Raw genomic sequence first — 18764 nt, 5'->3', positions numbered from 1 at the left:
TCCTGTTACGTGGCCACTAGCGCACGCTGATGAAATAGCGCTAGTAACCGCCTGTTACGTGGCCACTAGCGCACGCTTAAGGCATGCTGATGAAATAGCGCTAGTAACCTCCTGTTACGTGGCCACTAGTGCACGCTGATGAAATAGCGCTAGTAACCTCCTGTTACGTGGCCACTAGCGCACGCTGATGAAATAGCGCTAGTAACCGCCTGTTACATGGCCACTAGCGCACGCTGATGAAATAGCGCTAGTAACCTCCTGTTACGTGGCCACTAGTGCACGCTGATGAAATAGCGCTAGTAACCTCCTGTTACGTGGCCACTAGCGCACGCTGATGAAATAGCGCTAGTAACCGCCTGTTACCTGGCCACTAGCGCACGCTTAAGGCATGCTGATGAAATAGTGCTAGTAACCTCCTGTTACATGGCCACTAGTGCACGCTGATGAAATAGCGCTAGTAACCTCCTGTTACGTGGCCACTAGTGCACGCTGATGAAATAGCGCTAGTAACCGCCTGTTACCTGGCCACTAGCGCACGCTTAAGGCATGCTGATGAAATAGTGCTAGTAACCTCCTGTTACGTGGCCACTAGTGCACGCTGATGAAATAGCGCTAGTAACCTCCTGTTACGTGGCCACTAGTGCACGCTGATGAAATAGCGCTAGTAACCTCCTGTTACGTGGCCACTAGCGCACGCTGATGAAATAGCGCTAGTAACCGCCTGTTACATGGCCACTAGCGCACGCTGATGAAATAGCGCTAGTAACCTCCTGTTACGTGGCCACTAGTGCACGCTGATGAAATAGCGCTAGTAACCTCCTGTTACGTGGCCACTAGCGCACGCTGATGAATTAGCGCTAGTAACCGCCTGTTACCTGGCCACTAGCGCACGCTTAAGGCATGCTGATGAAATAGTGCTAGTAACCTCCTGTTACATGGCCACTAGTGCACGCTGATGAAATAGCGCTAGTAACCTCCTGTTACGTGGCCACTAGTGCACGCTGATGAAATAGCGCTAGTAACCGCCTGTTACCTGGCCACTAGCGCACGCTTAAGGCATGCTGATGAAATAGCGCTAGTAACCTCCTGTTACGTGGCCACTAGTGCACGCTGATGAAATAGCGCTAGTAACCTCCTGTTACGTGGCCACTAGTGCACGCTGATGAAATAGCGCTAGTAACCTCCTGTTACGTGGCCACTAGCGCACGCTGATGAAATAGCGCTAGTAACCGCCTGTTACATGGCCACTAGCGCACGCTGATGAAATAGCGCTAGTAACCGCCTGTTACCTGGCCACTAGCGCACGCTTAAGGCATGCTGATGAAATAGCGCTAGTAACCTCCTGTTACATGGCCACTAGTGCACGCTGATGAAATAGCGCTAGTAACCTCCTGTTACGTGGCCACTAGTGCACGCTGATGAAATAGCGCTAGTAACCTCCTGTTACGTGGCCACTAGCGCACGCTGATGAAATAGTGCTAGTAACCGCCTGTTACGTGGCCACTAGCGCACGCTGATGAAATAGCGCTAGTAACCTCCTGTTACGTGGCCACTAGCGCACGCTGATGAAATAGCGCTAGTAACCTCCTGTTACGTGGCCACTAGCGCACGCTGATGAAATAGCGCTAGTAACCGCCTGTTACGTGGCCACTAGCGCACGCTTAAGGCATGCTGATGGAATAGCGCTAGTAACCTCCTGTTACGTGGCCACTAGTGCACGCTGATGAAATAGTGCTAGTAACCTCCTGTTACATGGCCACTAGCGCACGCTGATGAAATAGCGCTAGTAACCTCCTGTTACGTGGCCACTAGTGCACGCTGATGAAATAGCGCTAGTAACCTCCTGTTACGTGGCCACTAGTGCACGCTGATGAAATAGCGCTAGTAACCTCCTGTTACGTGGCCACTAGCGCACGCTGATGAAATAGCGCTAGTAACTGCCTGTTACATGGCAACTAGCTCACGCTGATGAAATAGCGCTAGTAACCTCCTGTTACGTGGCCACTAGTGCACGCTGATGAAATAGCGCTAGTAACCTCCTGTTACGTGGCCACTAGGGCACGCTGATGAAATAGCGCTAGTAACCTCCTGTTACATGGCCACTAGCGCACGCTGATGAAATAGTGCTAGTAACCGCCTGTTACGTGGCCACTAGCGCACGCTGATGAAATAGCGCTAGTAACCTCCTGTTACGTGGCCACTAGTGCACGCTGATGAAATAGCGCTAGTAACCTCCTGTTACGTGGCCACTAGGGCACGCTGATGAAATAGCGCTAGTAACCTCCTGTTACATGGCCACTAGCGCACGCTGATGAAATAGCGCTAGTAACCGCCTGTTACCTGGCCACTAGCGCACGCTTAAGGCATGCTGATGAAATAGCGCTAGTAACCTCCTGTTACGTGGCCACTAGTGCACGCTGATGAAATAGCGCTAGTAACCTCCTGTTACGTGGCCACTAGGGCACGCTGATGAAATAGCGCTAGTAACCTCCTGTTACGTGGCCACTAGCGCACGCTGATGAAATAGCGCTAGTAACCGCCTGTTACGTGGCCACTAGCGCATGCTTAAGGCATGCTGATGAAATAGCGCTAGTAACCTCCTGTTACGTGGCCACTAGCGCACGCTTAAGGCACGCTGATGAAATAGCGCGAGTAACAGGAAATTACTTGCGCTATTTCTGTTAGTGAATCAACCTCATTGACCATTTAATGCAAAACAAATGCCCATGCAATTTTATAAGCTTGTCCGGAGCACAGACAATTTAAAAAATAAAAATTAAAAAAAAAAAAAAAAAACACCTTGCAACTAAATGCCTATAGTGGGAACAAGAACTTAAAAAACTTTAATGTTCCCACCGAGGGCCGGTTTAAGCAACAATGGGGCCCCAGGGCAAAATAAACCTGGGGGGCCCCCCCAACATGTACCACAGAACAAAAATCGGCATTAGGGGACATTTTTTGCAGCTGGTATAGTCAGGGTGTGAAGTCCCAATCGGTCGGAGCTCCACATTCTGGCTATCCCAGCCTGCATGGGGGACAAGGGGTTAAAAAGTTACAGGAGGGGGGACCCCACAATTTTTAAAAAAAAAAAAAAATCCCACACTCTAAACATAAAAAAAAATTGGGAAAATAGGAAAAAATGCCAGGGATCTTCATACAGCCATATTGCGGCTGTATAGCGATCCCTGGCCAAAGCGCTGCGGCTGCGTATCGACTGGAAACCCCGTCAGGAAATTTATTGCGCTTTCTTTTGATGCAGGTAAAATTACACTACCGTTAGGTTTGCTACTAAAAGTGACATTTACCGCATTTAAAAGTATACTTTTTTCCTTCGAAACTTTAAAATCGATTTTCTCAAAAACTATAAGGTCTTTTTGAAAAATTGTTTTTTCCTCTTATTCCTAATGATCTCCTTAACATATCCTGCAAACATAGGGTTTCTAGCATTTAAGGTGGATTTGCTAATAACCATTAAAGTCGGCAGGTTTTTAAATGTGTATTTTTTTTTCCTTTGAAACTTTAAAATCGATTTTCTCAAAAACTATAAGGCCGATTTGAAAAAAAATGTTTCCCTCTTGTAGCCACTGGGGGCCCCTACAAGCTCTGGGGCCCTGGGGCAGCTGCCTCCTTTGCCTCTATGGTAGCGCCGGCCCTGTTCCCACCTGTGCTCTGCATAATGCCATGCTGGTGCCACTCTTCCCCCCATACCTCATTTAACCTGCATGCCTGTGTGATGTGCCTTCTATGCACATAGCGCCTCACCACCCTCAGTTCATTCAGTTGCTCTGCTGCTCACCCACCCCTCAGCTCAGAAATGTAATGCCTTGTCCCAGCTGTATTTCATTCATGGCGGAGGTATTACAAGTGACTTCTGCTGATAGAAGCTCAGCAATTAACTCTTACCTGCCCACATTCCTGACTTGACAATGCCTCATTATGCAGAGTGACTTCCTATAGGTCAGCTCAGGTCCTGCTGTGAAATCCCTGTGAAGAGGAGGAAGAGGTTACATTATTACCACCTGCTCACAGGCTGAATGATTACAGTGTGCACATTGGAGGAGATTGGCTGCTCTCCAACAACCCTGCACAGAACATCAATGTAACTATTGCCTTAGGGCGAGTTCACACTCGGAGGGCGAATCTCCATCAAGTTTTTGTGGCATGAAATTTTGCTGCGATTTGTGATTGTGGTTCCCATTCAAGAGAATGAGACTCACATCCTGATTCCCCCAAAATGCAGCATGTAGCAAGTTTGCAATTTATGCAAATGCTGCAGTGAGAATAAGCCCAAAGGGCAGCTTCCGGACCAAAGCAGTACAAATGTATGTCCTGCAGGTGGTGCTGCAGGTCTGACAGGACGTAGACTTTAATGCTTCGGAAACCGCACATACAGGCCAATACAACGACCGCATCACGTTCTCCCGCTGCAGTTTACTCGCCCTGCTGTCTAATTGGCTCCTGACCACATGACCACTGTAAGCCAATCCCATTGACAGACAGGGGCAGGAGCCAATGAAAGCAGCTCCTGACCGGCACAGAGAGCTCTGCAGCCATAAAGGCCTCTATTCATAAAGCATTCCCACATGCGGTAATGCTCAAAACAGCTGACTTTACCGACCATGTATAAAAGCTGTTTCCACATGAAAAGCTGACACTCCTGAGCAGTGCGGGAAATTACCGCCTTATGCGGTGATTATCTCAACACGTCACTACATGTCAATTCATAAAGATTAGAGCACGCAGAATTGGGACCCGGAGAATACCGGCTGTTTAGAAAAGGAGATAAGCATGCGGATAACAGCCAAGCTAATGGGGACAGACCTCCCAGGCAGCAGCAGTGAGAACAAAACAAAAAAAGGCTTTCCCGAATACCCAGGATGTGTTTTTTAACCTCTTGGGTACCTGTTTTCAGATCATTAGTACATCAGAAAGCCTGCATGTGTAACATTTCTTGAAGTTCTAAGCTGCGGCAATTAATTAGATTGTTTAGAAAGACTATTAGACAGATTCAGCGCAGATTCAGGGCAAACAGAGGCAGTTTTTTTTTAAAATGCACATGTAAAGGGATGCTGGGGCTGCCTCCTTTATAGTAACTGTCTCTACACAGAGAAAATGTATCAACTCAGCCAGCTAGTTTAGTGCGGGAATTCCCCGACCTTTTATCGCAAGTGTAAACATTTTTATGAATTAGCACACAAAAGCTAAAATACCGTTGCAGTGTTTTCCCTCCAAGATTTTTTTTACCGCAAATGTTTTAGGAATAGAGCCCATAGACGGAGGGCGAGTGAACTGCGGTCGGTGGGAGAGCGGCGGGTATGTGCGGTGATTTGTCGGTATGCTGTAGTTTTTGGTACCAGCAGTCTCTGGTCCTTAAAGGGAACCTTAACAGAGAGGTGTGGATGGATGTTTCCTTTTTAAACAATATCAGTTGCCTGGCAGTCCTGCTGATCTCTTTGGCTGCAGTAGAGGCTGAATCACATACCTGAAACAAGCATGCAGCTAATCCAGTCTGACTTCAGTCAGAGCACCGGATCTGCATGCTTGTTCAGGGGCTGTGGCTAAATGTATTACAGACACAGGATCAGCAGGAGAGCCCGGCAACTGGTATTATTTTAAAAGGAAAAATCCATATCCTTCTCAGTTTAAGGTTCCCTTTAGGGCTCTTTCACAGTGCGACGTTAAAGTCGCACATTACAACATGTAACGCACAATAACTTACAGCAATGAAAAATCAATGGGCTGTTCACAGTGCAGACGTTGCGTTGGAGTCTAACGCTGCGTGTTAAATGAAAGTGCAGCATGTGCGTTATACACGTTTTTAGCTGCGTTAGACTGTTTGCACATGTCCAGTTATGTTTTCCGGTTTTTTTTTTACGCATGCGTCAATTTAGTTCTATCACTGTGCGACGAAAACGGCGCACCAAACGGGCTAAATAACGTCCAAGTTATAGTCTTTCAATGCGTTGCGTTGCGTTAGGGGCACGTTATGCGACCTTAACGTCGCGTCAAACGCAATGTCTGTAAGAGGCCTTAAGGTTTAAGTGCGCAAGTGGTTAAACCTGTCCTTGTGACTCCCCAGCGGTGCATGTTGTGCAGGCAGCCTCACCTATGCACAGGTGGGGTAGTGTCTCAGCTTGGTGGATCCCATGTAACTGAGACACTGATTACCACACTTGTGCATAGGTGAGGCTGCCTGCAGAACATCCACCGCTGGGGAGTCAGAAGGACAGGTTTAAAACACTGCCCTAGGGATACATTTGCACAGTGCTTTTGCTGATCGCCGGCTATCAGCAAAACCCTGAAAAGCGCCCCAGTGTGAACCAGCCCTTACATTGCACTAGCTCATAATTGTTATCTGTAGTAGTAAAAAAACAAAACAAACCACAAGTGCAGCTGTACTTACCAGCCCCTAGATGTCTATGAGATCCCATGCTGCAGTTTCGCTGTGCTCCAGGCATTTAAAAGAAAAAAAAAAAAAGTCACAGCAGGCTCAGCAGCAATCAGATGCCACCAACAGAAAGCTGTGTTGGTGGCAAGAAAAGGAGGGCAGATTCATTTGTGTGCTTAGTTGTATGGCCGTGTGTAAAAGCTGCAGTGTGCTGAATTGTAAAAAATGGCATGGTCACTAGGGGGGGTGTAAGCCTGTGGTCCTCAAGCAGTTAATGTGCCCTTTAATGATACAATCTCAGAGCTGATGCACACCAACAGCGCTTCTGAGAGCTTTTAGGGCTCGTTTCCACTATTGCGGTGCGGAATCGCCTGGATTCCACTGCTGATGAAATCGCATGCGGATGCGATTCTGCATGCGTTTTTTGCATAGGTGAGGGTATATGCGATTTTAACCATGTCACTGCCTGTGTGAATTTACATTGGTACCTATGCGAATTCGCGGCAAAAAACGCATGGGGAAAACGAATGCGATTTCGCTATTAAATACATTGCATGCGATTCGCATGCATTCCACTCGCAGGCGAATTCTGCGGCTCTTTTGTGCGTTTTTTCACCGCTGAAAAAAAAAAACGCACCTTAAAAATGCTACAGTGAAAACAGGCCCATCCACTTGCATTACATGTGCGAATCCGCATGCGTTGGACGCATGCGGATTCGCAATAGTGGAAACGAGCCCTTAAAAGCGCTTGGCTAATGTATTAGAATGTGATGGATCATTCCAGAGTGATGTGATTACCTTCCAAACGCAAACTCGGGTCCTGCAGCATTTCTGCTGATTTCTGAGGCGATTCAGCCTCAATGTTAAGTACAGGAAAGTGGAAAATCGCTCTGAAAAGCGCTAGATCAGAGCAATTGGTACTTATCTGTTACCCGGGCGCATCCTCTAGGTGGCGACAAAACTCCACCAGAGTTACATCTTTCCCTACTATCCATGGCGGCCTGGAGGAGGAATAGTAATTAGCGCCACCTGCTGGATGCTCCCGGCTAACAGATAAGTACCGAGCAATTTTCCAAGCGGTTTTAGTTAGAGAAGCTGTTCAGTTCTAGCTCTACTTTAACAAAAAATAAAAAACACTACACCAAAACGCTAATATCGCAAGGAATGATTAGAAAATCGCTAGGCACATGCCTAGAATCACTCTGAAAAATAACTTCAAAAAGCGATGAGTGTTTGCGATTACGCTAGCGCTTGTTGGTGTGCAATGGCCCTTAAAGCGGACCTGAAGAGATTAAAAAAAACAAAACAAAACAACTTACTTGGGGCTTCTTCCAGACCCCTGCAGCCGTCCTGGAACAATCCTCCGTTCCCCCGCTGTGGCTCACTTTTGTTCACGTCTACTGCGCCTGCACGGCTCTGACCGTGCACATTCTCGGACGAGCATGCCAGGGCCCTGCACCAGGAGCAACCTGCACAGGCACAGTACAACAATCTCTCTACGGCACCTGCGCTGCCAGCGACGGGAGCGTGAACAAGGATGCGCGCAGCCAGGGCCGCGCAGGCGCAGTGGACAGCGACTGCCAGAAACAAAAGTGAGCCGCGGCGGGGAAACGGAGGAACGTTGGCAGCTGGAATGGGTGGACCCTGGAGCCTACAAACTTCTGTGACAGGTTTGCTTTAAATATAACCATAAAAGTTAACCATAAAAGGAATCTGAAGCAGATACCTACAGGTATCTGTAGGCTGCCATCTTTTTTTCCTTAGCATCCTAGGCATGCAGCTATTCTTGACAAATATTTGTCAGAAACATCTGATCTGCATGCTTGTTCAGGATCTATGCATAAACCTATAAGAGGTAGAGGATCAGCACGCTGGCCAGGTAATGTGCTTTGTTTAAAAGAAAACTAATATGGCAGCCTCCACAACTTCTGGTTTGCTTTAAGGCTGGTTAGAGTTGGGCCAAACCTCCGATTTTAGGTTCGCGAACCGGGTTCGCGAACTTCCGCGGAAGGTTCGGTTCGCGTTAAAGTTCGCAAACCGCAATAGACTTCAATGGGGATGCGAACTTTGAAAAAAAAAATGTATGCTGGCCACAAAAGTGATGGAAAAGATGTTTCAAGGGGTCTAACACCTGGAGGGGGGCATGGCGGAGTGGGATACACGCCAAAAGTCCCCGGGAAAAATCTGGATTTGACGCAAAGCAGCGTTTTAAGGGCAGAAATCATATTGAATGCTAAATGACAGGCCTAAAGTGCTTTAAAACATCTTGCATGTGTATACATCAATCAGGGAGTGTAATTAAGGTACTGCTTCACACTGACACACCAAACTGTTCACTGAACAGAACAGGTATGCAGTGGCGGGTTCACTGAACAGTACAGGTATGCAGTGGCAGGTTCACTGAACAGGTATGCAGTGGTGGGTTCACTGAACAGGTATGCAGTGGTGGGTTCACTGAACAGGTATGCAGTGGTGGGTTCACTGAACAGGTATGCAGTGGTGGGTTCACTGAACAGGTATGCAGTGGTGGGTTCACAGTACAGGTATGCAGTGGTGGGTTCACAGTACAGGTATGCAGTGGTGGGTTCACAGAACAGGTATGCAGTGGTGGGTTCACAGAACAGGTATGCAGTGGCGGGTTCACAGAACAGGTATGCAGTGGCGGGTTCACTGAACAGGTATGCAGTGGTGGGTTCACAGAACAGGTATGCAGTGGCGGGTTCACAGAACAGGTATGCAGTGGCGGGTTCACTGAACAGGTATGCAGTGGTGGGTTTACAGAACAGGTATGCAGTGGTGGGTTCACAGTACAGGTATGCAGTGGTGGGTTCACAGTACAGGTATGCAGTGGTGGGTTCACTGAACAGGTATGCAGTGGTGGGTTCACAGTACAGGTATGCAGTGGTGGGTTCACTGAACAGGTATGCAGTGGTGGGTTCACAGTACAGGTATGCAGTGGTGGGTTCACAGAACAGGTATGCAGTGGTGGGTTCACAGAACAGGTATGCAGCCAGGGACAAGCTAAGCCTAACTAATCTTTCCCTATGAGAGAGAGTGTGCAGCAGCTCGCCCTACTCTCACTAATGCAGGCACACGAGTGACCGTAATGGTCGCCGCTGCCTGCCTTTTAGTAGGGGGGGGGGGGGGGGAAGTGTCTCCAGGGGCTAGTGTAGCCTAATTGGCTACACTGGGCCTGCTGACTGTGATGTAGAGGGTCAAAGTTGACCCTCCATGGTGCATTATGGGGCGAACCGAACTTCCGCAAAGGTTCGCCTGCGGGACGCGAACGCGAACCACGGAAGTTCGCATGGAACCGTTCGCAGGGGAACCGTTCGGCCCAACTCTAAGGCTGGTTTCACAGTGGGACGTTACAGGCGCACGTTAGAGCAGCCTGTAACGCAGCCCACCGCACAGTAATGAAAAATCAATGGGGCTGTTCACAGTGCGGACGTTGCGTTACATTGTAACGCTGCGTCACAAGACAACGTACTGCATGCAGTACTTTGGACTGCTTGCACATGCTCAGTAATGTTGGGGAGGAGCGGAGAGCGGCCAGGCACATGGCTAATTAATATGCACTGCACGTTATGACGTGCAGTGTTTACTTCCTGGAGCAGCCGCTCTGTGCGGCGATTGGCCGGCGGGACCACGTGATGCCGCATGCGCACAAGAGTGCGCATCACGGCATCACTGACGCCAGAGTGAGCTGCACAACGCGGCTCACTCTGACGTCCAGATCCAGCACCACCAGGCGTTGAGTTAGGGGGACGTTATGCGACCTTAACGCCCCCTCTAACGCAACGTCCTGGTGTGAAATTAGCCTAAAGTGAACCGGAGACGAAGCACCCTTATGTATTTTACCATATATATCAGTGGGAACATTAGAGAAAACACCTACCCTGCTCTCTGTTTCATTCTTCACTGTTTAGCTTGCTACTTATCAGCCCTGATAAAATCCCTGACTGAGCATTCAGTCTGGCTTTGCTCAGGAATCATAGTTGAGTCTGTGTTTTCTGGTGTCTTTTCAAGCCCAAGCCTGCCCCCTTGTGGCTCTGCTCAGCAATCATTATAGTTGAGTCATTATAGCAAAGCCAGACTGAATGCTCAGTCAGGGATTTTATCAGGGCTGATAAGAAGCAAGCTGAACAGTGAAGAATGAAACAGAGCAGGGTAGGTGTTTTCTCTTATGTTCCCACTGATATATATGATAAAATACATGAGGGTGCTTCGTCTCTGGTTCCCTTTAAGTGAGAGGAATATGTAGGCTGTCATCTTCATTACCTTCTATGTAATGCCGGTTGCCTGGCTGTCATGCTGAGGTTTCGACCTTAGTTTTGTTTGAGTCACACACCTGCTACAGGCATACAGCCAGTGGAGTCGGATCACAGTCAGAGCGTTAGACCTGCATGCTCATTCTGGGCCAGTGACTTATAGCATTAGAGGCAGGGCATCAGCACAGAAGTCAGGAAACTAGCATTGTTTACTAGAGGATGAAAATGACAGCCTCTGTAGTCCTCTCACTTCAAAAACTGCCTTGCTACAGGCAAGCAACTGGTTCTGTTCTATGAGGAGAGGAGAACAAGAGAACTGTGCTCTGTGGAGTGGGGGGTTGCATTGCACCCACTTGTCATTCAACAATCTGTCATAGCAAACCACTAAACCATGTCATAGGACAGTTTTAGGCCTCTTTCACAGTGTGACGCTAAAGTCTCACGCTAGAAAAATGTTTCAACGCAGACTAACGCACAGTGATACTAAATCTGTGTGCAGGGCCGGTTTAAGTAACAATTGGGCCCTAGGGCAAAATTAGCCTGGGGGGCCCCCCAACAGACACCCCCCGACCAAAAAGCGCCATTAGAGGCCCTTTGTTGCAGCTAAATTTTCGTTCTGGGCCCAAGAGCTGGCTGCTGACCCTCCCCCAATCACCTCCCAACTTAACAGACTCTGCATAGTCCCTGGGGAGCAACAGTTAAGATGGGGGAGGGACAACTTGGAGGCCCTTACAGGCTCTGGGGCAATTACCCATTTTTTCCTATGGTAGCTCCGGCCCTGTCTGTGCGACATTCACAGTGCACACGTTGCGTTTGTGTGTAACGTGTAGCATTATTAGAAAGTGCTGCATGCTGTGTGTTTAGCAATGAATCTGCTGCGTTATGTGTTGCACATGCTCAGTAATGTTTTTTGTGTTTGTTTTTTTAAATGTAACGCATGCGCCGTTTTTGTTCCACCGTAAATACTTTGTTAATGCGATTTTTTTAAAAATATTTTTGGGGTGATTTTTGTTTATTTGTAGTATCCAAAGTAATCACTGTTATAAACGTGAATCTTAATTTGTTTATTTTTTGTTCGTCTTTAATGTGGAACATTAACGTCGCATGTAAAGAGCGCCAATAAGGTCGCACCACGTGTACATCATAACACTTAACGCAGTGTTAAAGAACGCACAATAACGTCCAAGTTAAAGTCGATTGCGTTAGGGCCGCGCTGTGCGACTTTAGGGCCGCAATGAAACGCAACGTCCCACTGTGAAAGAGGCCTAAGTGAAGCTAGATTTCCACCAGAAGTTACCACGATCATTTCTAGTGATAAAAGTCTAGCATACGTATAGGGTTGAAGTCATCAGGCGATATATATGCTCAAATAATACATCCATAGAGCAGAGATATGACAGTTCACAAATTATTCAGAACAAAATAGTAGGTTGGAACTTTGTAATGTTAATATTGCTGTCTGTTACTGCTGATTAGAATTTCCCTCATTTCTTGTCCCCGTGACATCAAGGGCTCCAACTGAGTTCTAGCGTGAGTGTCAGAATAATGGAAAAAGGAGGAATGACAGTGAAAACCTGAAAAAAATAACGCAACTATATTACAGCCAAAACAAAGTTCCAGCAGCAGTTTAATATATATGAAATGAATTGAAAGCTCTAAAATCACAAAATGTCTATTTGTGTGCCGTCATTTTTTGCAGAATCAGAAGTGGCCAATGGGATGCAAGTCATTCTGGTGTGTGTGAGCATTTATTGCAAATTATATACGGCTTGGAATAGTGCAAATCAAAAGCACTTTGGCCTGGTGCACACCAAAAAACGCTAGCAGATCCGCAAAATGCTAGCAGATTTTGAAACGCTTTTTCTCATTTTTCTGCAGCGTTTCAGCTAGCGTTTTGCGGTTTTGGTATAGTAGATTTCATGTATTGTTACAGTAAAGCTGTTACTGAACAGCTACTGTAACAAAAAACGCCTGGCAAACCGCTCTGAAGTGCCGTTTTTCAGAGCGGTTTGCGGTTTTCCTATACTTAACATTGAGGCAGAAACGCATCCGCAATCCAAAATCTGCAGCAGCCCGGGAGTATGCGTTTCTGCAAAACGCCTCCCGCTCTGGTGTGCACCAGCCCATTGAAATACATTACCCTAGCGGATCCGCACCCGCAAGCAGATCGCAAACCGCAGCGGAAACGCTCCGGTGTGCACTAGGCCTTTCTGCTGATTTTCACTGATCCCATACAAAGCTGCAAACAATATGCAAGCAGGTGAAAGTGATTTGCATTTCATTGACCATCATAAATTGATGCTAAACTAAATAGTGTAAAAAATAGAAAGCATTGATATCAATAAAATTATGCATGCATAGTACTAAGGCTACGGTGCGGCATTAATGCTACGTACACACATGCGACAACGATTGTTCGTTATGAACAACGAACGAACTTTTAATTGAAGAAAGATTGACCTAAGTAAAGTTAGTTGTAAAAGGTGTGTAACGATCTGATCGTTAAAACGAACGTTACATCACATAAAGCAACGATTGCGCATAAAAATGAAAAGTTCCATGGAGAAATAGCGAAATGCGCATGTCAAGCCTAGTACGAACGATGGTTTCCAGCGATGAACTACTTTTGCAAACGATCGTCGTTGGGAAAAATCCGCCAAGCTAGATCGTTCGTTTTTAACGATCTAGCTCGTCCGTCGTTAGACTTCATGGTCGTTGGCTGCTTTTTTTTAAACGATCGTCGTTTGAAATGATCGGGGAACGATCGTTTCAAACGACTATAGTCGCATGTGTGTACGCACCTTAAGGCTGCTTTGTGATGCAACTTGTATTGTAGAGCATTTCGTGCAGGGAGTTACCATAAAACGCAGTGCACGGAAATCATACTTACTTTTCATTGACTGTATACTTCACTGTATGCAAGGCATAAATCAACAACAGCGCATCTAGACCCGGTGTTTTACATTTCTAGCACATTTCAAAATGGGCCAGTAGCACAGAGTATCTTGAAAACGTATCTTAGTAAGAAATCTGATTGGCCGTGTCGGTTTTGGCACCCGTATCACCACCCCAGTACTGATCTTTGCGTTCATTTGGGTGACATAAGGACATAGCTCTGCAGAGGCATCACATATGCTCATGTAATGGTGCCAGATAACATCAAACTTATGTTTCCAAATAGAGGAAGAGTAATTGAATTTTGGATACAAAAATAGACACACAAAAGAAAGATGTGTCTGATGGAAAAATGGGTAGGAAAGGATCACTTTTTCCAAAATAAGACACAAGCTGCCCACACAGAATGAAAGCCAATCATGATGCTAAGGTGTAACCAAAACTGACTATAACAACTACCCATCGCTACACTGTTCAACTCTGCAGTCGATGAATAATCATTTTTGGTTGGAAAAATTGACCTGCTGGGACAGACAGACAATCAGCTTAGCATTGGGTCCTGTTTCTTCAGTAATATTAGCAGGGGCGGTTCTTCCATAAAGCAACATGAATCATGTGCTTCAGGGTGGCAACAATTAGGGAGCGGCAAGAGGCGGCTCCCCTCCCCAAATGTCCCCCTCCTCGCATTCCCCGTCTCCCCCCCCCCCCCTCCCTAGATGTGCAGTTTCACTCACCTGCTCTCAGTATTCCAGTGATGGGATCTCTATCTGCTCGCTCAGTGTCCTGTATCCATGGCTACAGCGGTGCCTCATGTGACTTGTTACGTTACGTGCAGGCGAGTTATGCGGCGGTGCCGATGCAACACATACCTGGCATCCTGGGGATCAGAGCGGATCAGTGCTTTTCAGCGCTGCTAGATTTGGGCGCAGCCGGCGCCTCCATAGACTACAATAGGAATCACTCCTTTTGCAGCGCTCAGTGAGTAACGTCGGTTCCTTAAAAACACAATAATTCGGCCTCCAGCAATCGCTGTAAGCCGAATTATATCATTCCCCCACTATCCATGGCGGCCTGGATGGGGAATAGTAATTAAATCGGCCCGGACTTGTGCAGAAGCAGGATCAGCCATATAGCGCTGTATCCTGCGCCCAAGTCTACCGGCGCCGTTTTCAAATGTACTCGATCAGAGCCGGGATGCTGCGGGCCAGCAGGGAGGAGATGCTGTCTTGGAGGAAGCAGAGGGAGGTAAGTGTAGTGCCAGTGCCTGCAGTGCACAGCCCGATCTGTGTATCCTCTCCAATCCAGCTTTGCGCACACACATCAGTTAGACGTAAGGCCTAGTGCACACCAGAGCGGTTCAGCAGCGTTTTTCGATCTGCTTGCGGATGTAGAAACGCTTGGGTAATGTATTTCAATGGGCTGGTGCACACCAGAGCGGGGGGCGTTTTGCAGAAACGCATACTCCCGGGCTGCTGCAGATTTTGGATTGCGGAGGCGTTTCTGCCTCCAATGTAAAGTATAGGAAAAACGCAAACCGCTCTGGAAAACGGCAGTTCAGAGCGGTTTTGCAGGCATTTTTGTTACAGAAGCTGTTCAGTAACAGCTTTACTGTAACAATATATGAAATCTACTACACCAAAAACGCTTCCCAAAACCGCAAAATGCTAGCTGAAACGCTACAGAAAAATAAGCGTTTCAAAATCTGCTAGCATTTTGCGGATCTGCTAGCGGTTTTTGGTGTGCACCGGGGCCTTACTGGAAATTCTGCATTCTACTCCGCCTCACTGAGCTCTCAGCTGATTCTTGTTGGCTGAAACAGAAAGACTAGGCAAACAGACTATGTATGAGCTGCTCTGCTGATAGTGGGCAGGTGAGGCAATTGCTGGCCTATCATCAGCAGACAAAAATGAATGGACCCCTATCATGAAAATGTTTAAAATTGAAAATGTATGCATATATATATATAGAAGAACAATTGTTCCGGGGCAAATATCCCCTATGTTGCTGTTACTTACAGTAGGCAAAAAAAATGACAGATCTGACAGGTTTTGGACTAGTTCATCTGTTCATTTTCAGAGTTTTCTTTATTTTCTAAAGCACTTACTGAATAGCAATTGCCTAGTCCAACTGCAAAAATAGTATGTAAATGAATAGGGAAGCCAGCTGGGAACTTTGTACAGATCATCTCCTCAGAGTGCTTTTGTAAAGAATAAAGGAGATACCAAAAATACCCCCCTGAGGAGATGGATTAGTCCGAAACTTGTCAGAATTTTCAGATCTTTACTGCATACTGTAAGGGATGGCAACAGGGCCAGATTTACCATAAGGCACTGTAGGCACGTGCCTACAGAAACCTAAGGATGAAAAGGCGGCTCGCTCCTCTCCCCTACTGCCTCCCTCCTGCCTTCCCTATGCAGAGCCCTAAGCAGAGTGTAAATGAGAGTTACTCACCCAGGTCTCACCATTCCACTGACCAGATCTCCCTTCAGTTGGGGCACTTCTGGCTACTTAATACTGAGGATAGCTCTGGCTTCCTAATACTAAGGGGTACCTCTGGCTACCTATAATGAGCAGGGGAAGTAAGGGAGAAGTGACATCTTAACCAGCCAGCACACTTGCGGTGCATTTCAGTAGGGGCTTGTAGGTTCATGGATGCCGAAGTCTAGGGTGCCAGGACATCTGTGCCTATAGGCTAATGTGATTCCAATTTAGGCCTGGGTGGCAACATAGGAGAAAAGTAATTTATGGTGCATATTACTCGGGGTGAAATGTACATTGCATATTCCAGCGGCTGAATATCCCCAGGGGAAAATTCAGGGCTCCTTCCTGGTAGAAGCAGAGCTTTGTGCAGTAGCTCTGCCTCTGCTTCAGTCGATCTCCGCCTCTCCCTGCTCCTCTCAGTCTTCTTTCACTGAGAGGGGCGGGGAGAGGAGGAGATTGATTTGACTGGAGGCAGAGCTAAAGTGCAAAGCTCTGCCTCCCCCGGGCAGCAAAATCCACGACCTGGAAAGTCGTGGAATGTTGCCCCGGGATTTGGGGGGTACAAAGACCTCATCCTGCCGCGGGGATACGGCGAATCAGTTTGGATTATAATGCTGAAGCGGCCTGCTCCATAAAAACAGGTATTTTAAAACGCTTCAGACTCTTTAAAAGGAAACAAATATGGCAGCCTGCATATACCACTCGCTTCGGTTGTCCTTTAAAGGACAACCGAGGTGACATGTGACATTATGAGATAAACATGTGTATGTACAGTATCAAGAACACAAATAACTAGGCTGTGTTCCTTTTTTTCTTTCTCTGCCTGAAAGAGTTAAACATTAGGTATGCAAGTGACAGTTTCTGTCGGGACTGGGTCAGACTATAGCATAACCGTCACTGATTAGTAATTACAGCCATACAATACTTTCATGTCAGTAAATGGCTTCTGAGAGCAGAGGGAAGAGATAAAAAAAAAAGGGTTGCTAATTCATAGATTTGAGCTCTAGCACTTCAATGAAGGTGTCATTTAGCAGAGACAATGAAACAGTAAGAACTTAAAAACTAGATTTAAATATAAAATAAGACTGTGGGATATCTAAAAAAAAAAAGTAATTTTTAGGAGGAGGATAGATACAATTGATTTTCTCATCAGTTTATTTTCACCTCGGATGTCCTTTAAGTTTTCTGTTAGATTATATTTTTACACCTTATCAATAAAATGCCTTTTGAGCCACCAGCCAGTAAGAAAATACTCTGAATAGTTCTGACAATACTTTTTCACCTACTTTTTAGGGCCCTTGCACCCTGGCATTGTGAGCCTGTGTTGCGCTACCCTTTCTTACTGCCAGGTGCCGCGAGTGCAATGTAAGTCAATGGAGCCTTGCAGAGTTATTGCGATGCGCCAGAAGCACCCGATCTGACGCAAGTCTGCAGCACCTTACTGCATGAACCACGCTTACCACACGGATCATGCAGGCAGTGTGCACGAAGGGGGCACGGACCAACAAGAATCACTGGACTTACTTTCTGCCCAACAGGGAGTACGTCACTAACCAGGGGGCGGGCCTATGCAAATGATCCTGTCGCCGCACCGTGGTGCAGAGACAGATAAATCCTCATTTCTGCGATGCTAGATGTCCTTATTGTACGTGTGTTGACACTTAAAACAGGGTTGGAGGCACTCAATGCATAAAAGATAGGCTAATACGCTATTAATCTAATAAACAGAGAGGGAATCTTACCTCTCGAAGAATTTGGAGCAGTTTATTGAAAAAAGGTCTTTTATTCAAGCACATAAAATTGACAACGCGTTTTGCGGTTAATTGCCCGCTTCCTCAGGTCAGTGAAAAAACAAACAAACAGGTGCCTTAACTGCTATGGCTGTGTAGCAAGCATGAGCGCCTCTCTCAGCTTGTGTACTTGTGTTGAGCTACTCATGTATCTATGCTTCCAGCTATTATCTGATCTGTAATCTGTACAGTGTCATGGGAGGTGTTGCTGCTATAAATAATATCTGTACCTGGGGGGTGGAGCACTCTCTGGGTAGCTATACTCTGGGAGGAATGATACCGTGAGGGAGGTTAAAGAGACACTGAAGCGAAAAAAAATATGATATAGTGAATTGGTTGTGTACTATGAATAATTACTAGAAGATTAGCAGCAAAGAAAATATCCTCATTTTTATTTTCAGGTATATAGTGTTTTTTCTAACATTGCATCATTCTCTAATATGTGCAGATTACACAACACTCAGCATTCAAAATGATTATTTCAGAGCAGTCTGTGAACTAATGACCTCTCCTCTGGCAGAGAAAAAGTAATTAGTTCACTTACAGTTGAGACAATAAAAGTCAGATAACAGCCCTCTCCACGACTTTGAAAGTCGTAGAGATTAATGGCTTTTTTACATAGAGATAACTAGAATTTCTTAACTCTTCCTGTACTGGAAACAATTAGACTGATATATCTGATCTTAATGTTTTATTTCTTAGCTGTACTACACACACAAATCATATCATATTTTTTTTTTTCGCTTCAGTGTCTCTTTAACTACTGCTGTGGCAGCAATACATTATCTAAAATACATTTTAGCCACCTTCTCCTGTGGTTTTTCTAACAATATATCTACCGGTACTTTTTTCCCATAGTTCTTTGAGAAAACCACATCTTCCAGGCGAGGCTTAAGGCCCATACACACGTCGGATTTTTGCGAACGACCCGTCGTTTGA

General features: G+C 46.4%; 1 protein-coding gene across 1 annotated transcript in view; it reads right to left on the bottom strand.

Annotated features, from left to right (window-relative positions):
- The window catches only part of TSHZ2 (teashirt zinc finger homeobox 2), a 242326-nt gene extending 235524 nt beyond the window's left edge, over nt 1–6802 (bottom strand). Inside the window, exons 1-2 of the mRNA XM_068263803.1 lie at nt 6404–6802; nt 3904–3984 (exon numbers count right to left, since the gene is read on the bottom strand). The gene's annotated coding sequence lies outside the window, so the exon portion shown is untranslated. The remainder of the gene's footprint in view (nt 1–3903; nt 3985–6403) is intronic.
- Between the last annotated feature and the right edge of the window lie 11962 nt (nt 6803–18764).

This window comes from Hyperolius riggenbachi, chromosome 12 (genome assembly GCF_040937935.1).
Source record: "Hyperolius riggenbachi isolate aHypRig1 chromosome 12, aHypRig1.pri, whole genome shotgun sequence".
NCBI classification, from domain to species: Eukaryota; Metazoa; Chordata; class Amphibia; order Anura; family Hyperoliidae; genus Hyperolius; species Hyperolius riggenbachi.
Note: the sequence above shows the minus strand (reverse complement) of the source record. Positions and strands in the feature narration are given on the sequence as shown.